A 7,385-nucleotide genomic window follows, 5' to 3' on the forward strand; every position below is an offset into this window, starting at 1 on the left:
AACGATAATTTTCTATCTAAGTTGCTTAAACGTTAATTTTCTATCTAAGTTGCTTAAACGTAAATTTTCTATCTAAGTTGCTTAAACGTTAATTTTCTAATTGAGTTGCTTAAACGTTAATTTTCTATCTAAGTTGCTTAAACGTTAATTTTCTATCTAAGTTGCTTAAACGTTAATTTTCTATCTAAGTTGCTTAAACGTTAATTTTCTATCTAAGTTGCTTAAACGTTAATTTTCTAATTGAGTTGCTTAAACGTTAATTTTCTATCTAAGTTGCTTAAACGTTAATTTTCTATTCAAGTTGCGTAAACTTGGCTAATTTTCTATTTAAGTTGGCTTAAACGTAATTACTTTTCTATTTAAGTTGCTTAAACATAATCAATTTTCTATTTGGGTTGTTTAAACCTAATTAATTTCTCTCATATTCAAATTCTTCTATTCCATATTTTTATCTTAAAGAAATTATTCTGAATAGGAGAAAATCGACAGATTTAGACACTTAAAATCAACGGCTTGCTGACACAAGTCTCTCTTCATAGTTTATATATGACAGACCTATTTTAATGTTGTTGTTACTGTTCTTAGAATGCTTTTTTTTTTTTTTTCATTTCCCCACTGGGCTATTTTTACATGTCGGAGCCCTTGGGCTTATAGCATCCTGCTTTTCCAACTAGGGCTGTAGTAATGTAGCTCATTAGCTACTACTACTACTACTACTACTACTAGTACTACTACTACTACTACTACTACTAATAATAATAATAATAATAATAGTAACTAGAGAACATTGGAATAGCTGAAACAATTCTTAGAAAAGAACTGCACACAGAATTTTCCAATAATTTGCTCTTAGGCATATTGAAACAATAGAAAGATTGGAAATTCAGATCTTCAGCAAAAGAATGTAGCCACCTACCAAGCTAAATGTGACAGCTAGGACTGCAACATGCAACGGACCTTTATCTTGATGACTAATACAGGGCACACCCTGTGGTTGAGCGGCTTCGAGCCACCCACGCCTTCCTCCAAACGTCAAAGGAGCACCGAGTCTTTTCCAACATAATCACCTGTTTCCAAGCGCGCAACTGTAACCAGAGACACACCAAAGCCGTAATCTGAACCCATCTCCTCTGCCAAGCGATGGAATGTCTCGCCAGCCAGAACCCCAACATTCCAGGAGGAAAAACACCACTTGGACTGCAACTGCACCATGAGCCTGACCGAGTTGCTGAATGAAGCTACTGCCACAGTTCAAAATATCCAGACTCCCACCGAATCAAAGCTTCAGAAGGACGAGAAGACACCTCTTCCCAAGTTCAAACTTCTGGCACAAGACTGCACCACCTCCTATGCTACTGTTGCCGCCATGGCAGCCAAGCCTAACATCCATATGACAGCCAAACCAAACCGCATGGGAGAACTCATCATCTCCCCAAAAGACCAGAAGAGCTCCCAACCATTGCAGGAAGAAGCCTAATTGGAGCTACTTGATTCAGCCACCAAATGAGGTAAGGCAATCATTGGTTACTATCCGGTGGAAATGCCCCTCATCTTACTCACCTCCTGTAGCAACATCTCCAGTGTTGAACGAGCCAAAAATAGGTATGAGGAGCCTACCAACAAGATCATCGCCATCTTCATTGGACCAGTACCATCAGTTTTTGACCTAGGCATATGGGGAACCTTCCCCATCTAGGACTACACCCCCGAACCCCTATGATGTTATTGTTGCCAATTGTACGGCCACCACCGCAAGGACTATGGAGGCCCCAACATTTGTGAGGTCTTCAGTCAACGCCATCACACCCAGCTCTGCATTGACGCACACAAGGAAGGTTGGGAGACTCGACCCAGATGTCCCAACTGTTCCCGGTCCCACCACGCTTGGTACAAGAGATGTCCCGAACGCCTTTAGAGGATTGCCGCAATGAACAACACCTCGCAGCCACCACAGAAGCAGCCACTACTGCCCAGAACCCAGGGAGCTCCAAACCAGAGAGCTTATCAACCAGCAGCAACCTTACCTCCTCAGGGTGCTGGAGTTGATGCTGGGAAACTGGCTCCAGCCCTGGCACCGTCACCCTCTCCTCAACCTATTCCTTCCCAACCTACCCAGAACCTCACATAGCAAATAGAATCCATTTCCTTCAAAAACCTAATTCCCCTGGTCATCCAACTCATTTACAAAATCCTAGCCCTTTCCTTAGCCACAAAATCCTTTAATCCTCCCCTCCAAACCTCCCTCCCAGTCCTAGAGCAGGGATAGGCCTCTATGCTTTGAACTACTCCTTTTCTCTCCTACTCAAATTACTTCTCTCCTCTCCCAATCTCTTCTACTCACTGGGAATCGATGCAATACCACTTTTCTCTACTACTAAAACCTTTCACTTCGGTTCCAGATTGAGAGCTCGAGAGCCAAGCCAAAATCATTAAGCTCTTGGGCTGAGCAGCACACCTATAAATATCGTAAATGACTTGGGGTCCAGGCATCTTGGCAAAGGGACCCATCCGGACTAAAGTCCAGACACTTCACCTACATGTGTAAGAGTCCATGTCTGGCCGCAAGGTCAAGCAAGAAAGAAAAAAAAAAATCTGGGACAGTTCTGCCCTGTTCATAATACTAGGCGTGCAGTTAATTCTAATAGTCAGGCCCTTTCCATCATAAGGTTCACTACTACACAGTATTCTAGAAGCAAAGACAGTACAGGAAAGACAAGAACGTCACTTGGATTTGTGTGAGCATTTGGCCGCTTTAGTAGGGTGCATCCGCTACAGGTGGTGTTGCAATTGTCGTCTGCTACTTTCCTACGCAAGTCAGTGTTTGCCAAATGGACAAATTTCAACAGCATTCTTTTCAAACTATGATTGGTGTTTTTTTCATCAGGCATGATACATATATATGCTGCACTATGTATAAAACAAAATTCATCGTTGAAAAAAAAAAAAAACCTTTTCATGGTTTTTCTATTTTCATTTCAGCTAATGATTATGTTGTATTTCCATCTTTCTCTGGGGAATTTGGAATCTAACAATCTGGTAACGCAAACTCAAGTCTTAAAAACAATTGTAACAGTTTGTCGTCATATGTAAAACAAGTAGCATATGTTGAATGTATTGCCCTTCAAACATAAACTATCATTTAATGGTGCATTTTTTCCTCCTATTTATCAATGCAAAGTTAAGGTAAGGTTGTATATTGAATGTATATATGGTTATAGCTTGCAGAATGTATACTTTATCAAAATCCAAGATTATACAATGAAACTACTTACTATGAGATTCAGGGCCTCTGTAACACGGTTTTTTCGCAATAACTTTTTTTCTATGAATTTCATAAATATAACACTTATTCAGAATGCACATTATATCTACACATAAATTTTGACTATATTCTACATTACGTAGGTTGAATAAATTTGGTACTTTATTAAGTAAAAGTGATGATTTTTGAAGACGGGCCAACTTACTCAGAGAAAAGGTTTCGAACGCACTTATTACGTAACTTATGACGGCATTTCTTCTCTCTTTCTCGATCGATGATTGGTTATACGTAACGAAGGCTATACCTCTGCCAACAATAACACAAAAGTGTAAATAAAAGCAAAGCAGTACACCTTTATGAACTCTGAAACCTCTCCACTGAGAATTGTCATAATGAACAAACGAACAAAATATGTTAATAAATACAAAAACACCTCGATTATTAGTCTAACTCCCAGAATAAGTTTCCTAAGAAATTACAGTCTACTTTATAGGTCACAATCAGATTGACAAGGTGTATGGATTAGTTGGTAATTTTCAAAAACGTAGTAGACCAGCTTGATTTGATAACTGCTATATCCAATGTCCAGTAATTTTTATTTATTGTCTAGCTACCTACGTATTTACTGTAAAAAAGAAAAAAATAAATAAATAACTGGTACCATATTTTGGCTTTAAACCTTCACCAGTAATTATCGTCAGAATGATGACTTCACAAGGCTCCACCCACTTTGGCCTCGTTGTAATTCAGGATAACACTGAAGGCTATCATGGGCACTGTTGGATCAGAAAATTTAAATTCTGGCTATAAAAACTAATTTTTCGAGTAGTTGTAAGAAGTGGTAAATGATCCTCAAGGATCCTAGCAGTTGGCCTAAACGTTTAATTCATGTATAGTACTGTTACGGCACTACTGCTACAGTACAGTAGTATTACTACGCTAGCACAAATACCCCACCCACATTTATGTATCGTTCCGCCATTCATAAAGTCTTTGTCATATTCTTTCACTGTGCAATAAGCCATGGCCTCCTCAGAAATTAAGTTTAACTTTAGATGAAAGGTTATTTCATTAAGCTGAGAAATTATGGCAACTGGGTATGTTATTGCCGATGTTGAAGCTAAAGATAAAGTATGGTATCATTCCTTCATTGCATTATCATCTTTACTACTATTTGTTTTGCTACATGTAGTAATTATTTTAAAGGATAAATGAATTATGTTCACTTCACTTCTATAAATTCCCATTAGATGTACAAATAAAACTCCTAAAACTATTCAGGATTTATTTATAAAATGCAGTCATGCCCAAAACATAGCTAACACGGTTGGTCTGAAGGAGATTTTAGCACAAAAATCTTATTTTAACAAAAATAGTTATATAAAGACTGTTTACATACAATCCCTCTCTTTCTCTCTCTTTTGGTGGCATAGTGAATAGTTAATAGAAAGGTTCAAAAGCCTGAATGACATTACAAGTATTATAATCCTGTTACGGTAAATACAAATCAGACTATAAACATTGGATTTAAACTAGAAACTGAATAATTACCTATTCAGGCTATAGTAAATATGGCCACGGGCTTTCTCTTGACTGTATAAAGTTGCAAGTCGTAAGACAAATGCAGTTTTGCAACCACGGGGGCAATTCCAAATCCTGTTAGCCATTCTTGACTGTTATGGGTTTCAGAGCCGATGGAAGAAGTTGAATGGGTGTCTGGTGGATGGGCGGGGCAAAATTTTGTCAAAAGGTGTTTACATTGCTTACATAGTGAATGTTTTCGACTCATGGCTCGTTATCACTGGCCATGGCGTCGGCTAGATCATTTTTACTCTATAAAAATTAAAACTATTGTGTTTAGGTTATTGACAATGCTGACAAAATTTGTGTGTGGTTGTAAAATATACATATGTCAACTTTCAGCTACATCCGATGCTTTGATAAGGAGCAAAGTCCAAAAAACCGTGTTACAGAGGCCCTGAATCTCATAGTAATAGATGCTAAGGCCACTTCGAGAGGCCCTTATTTTTATTATTGTAAGTGCAAACTTGTGCCTCTAGAAAAAATCCCATTAAATGTAGAAAAAATAAGAGTATCTTTTTCTGACCATATCTCTATAAGGTATGAGAAAAATGTGACTGTTAACAAGCCTAAGGCAATATTAGACCATCCACCACTTTTCTTCTCCTCTTCTAGTTTAGTCTTAGGCACAGGTCCTACTTCGGATGCGTGTCTTTCACATACTCTAAGTTATATTTTCAATATTATGTATACATGAAATACACAGCCTATCCTTACTTGTATTTTGTAAATGAACAAGCAACAAGCTATATATGTATGAAAAAGAACATAAGTAGTATAATGATCAATGTGATTTAATATAGATCTATGGAAAATCAATAGATGAATAATACTAAACCAATTATTGGATAATTTTTATGGTAACATGTGAACCTTCGTAGAGCTCCTTTTAGCTAATTAGTAGGGCGCGTCCGCAATAGATGGCGGTGCTAAAGCGCACGGTTTTTTATAAGTAAGTTTTCCTGTGTTCTATGTACTGTCTTTATCTAGAAGTTTTATTCCAGCTGTGGACAACTTGTGGAATGATCTGCCTAATTGGGTAGTTGAATCGGTAGAAATTCAAATGTTCAAACTTGCAGCAATTGTTTTTATGCTGAACAGGCTGGCACATATCGTTTATTTAGTTCCTTATTTTCGTTCCTCACTGGGCTATTTTTCTCTGTTGGAGCTCTTGGTCTTATAGCATCTTGCTTTTCCAACTAGGGTTGTAGCTTAGCTAATAATAATAATAATAATAATAATAATAATAATAATAATAATAATAATAATAATAATTGATCCCTTTAGAAAATGAGTATTGCATTATCTCATACTTCGTGAGGCAAGAAATGCACCCATGTAATGGTAAGAATACATACTGCGTACCTAGTGCCAATTCTGTTCAGAATTCACTGTTCATCATCAGCAGTACACAGAAAATATCGTAAATTGATGGAGAATCTGTGTGAATAGATCCAATTCTTTCTCCTCTCGAATTCACAACTCGGAAGAATGGAGACATGCCGGTCTCTATCTGAAAGTTAAATCCACCATTTAGCCTCATTCGATTTTTTTTGGCTTATTTGTCTACTTCTTACATTAGTGACTTTATTAAGAGATAAAGTATTGATTTAATTAATTAGCCTTAAAATTTTCCCCTATGATGATGATCAAATGGAGAGCGGGAATATTACGAAATTCAATTATTAACCATATACAGCTATTAGTGAAAGGTACAGTTACCTTATATAAAAGAATTCAAATGACTGATAATAAAGGGTGCGCTACCAAGAAATCATACAAATAGTCCAACCACTTTGTGGCCAAGCATTGACACTTTCTTTCTGCGTCTGCTTTCCCACTACAAAATGTATAGGAAATATTTATAAAGTACATGTTATAAAAAAATATGATGAAGATAATGGTGGTTGTAGTATTAATGAATGAAGTAGACTACTGATATTGAAGAAGATTATTTAAATCTTGGTGAAACTCATGAAAACGACGATGGTGGAAATGTTGTTGATAATAAGTATGGGAATTAAATCAATCCTCGTCATATAATTTGAAACACGAATATTTGTCTGACAAGAAGTCGCCTGGAAGCACTGGCGAAGTTACATTATTATACCGAAATATTCAAAATATATCATTGAAGTAAACTGAAATAAACGATGGAAATTACATAAAAAAATTCTTCTCTTATCGCCAATGTGATTGAATTAATGGTTTCTTTTCATTTCATGGAGAAATGGAAAAATTGGAAACGAACATTTGAATAAAAAACAAGAACCAAAATGTTTCACCAAACTTACCCATCAAGTGAACTGTACTGTATACGAATACAGATTCTGTTATCGCGTTCAGACTATTTCCGGGAAAATAACTATAAAACCAACGAACCAAAACTTGGTGTTGCTCCACGTACCTTTTAAACATACAAACACGCATACATATATATGAGTGATTCTACGGTGTAGTTGAAGAGTTGATCGCAGGCCATTAGCAAGGTCTTGAAAACTGACAATTGAAGGGTGTATGGATTTTATGATAACGTTTCACG

This window comes from Palaemon carinicauda, chromosome 14 (genome assembly GCF_036898095.1).
Source record: "Palaemon carinicauda isolate YSFRI2023 chromosome 14, ASM3689809v2, whole genome shotgun sequence".
NCBI classification, from domain to species: domain Eukaryota; kingdom Metazoa; phylum Arthropoda; class Malacostraca; order Decapoda; family Palaemonidae; genus Palaemon; species Palaemon carinicauda.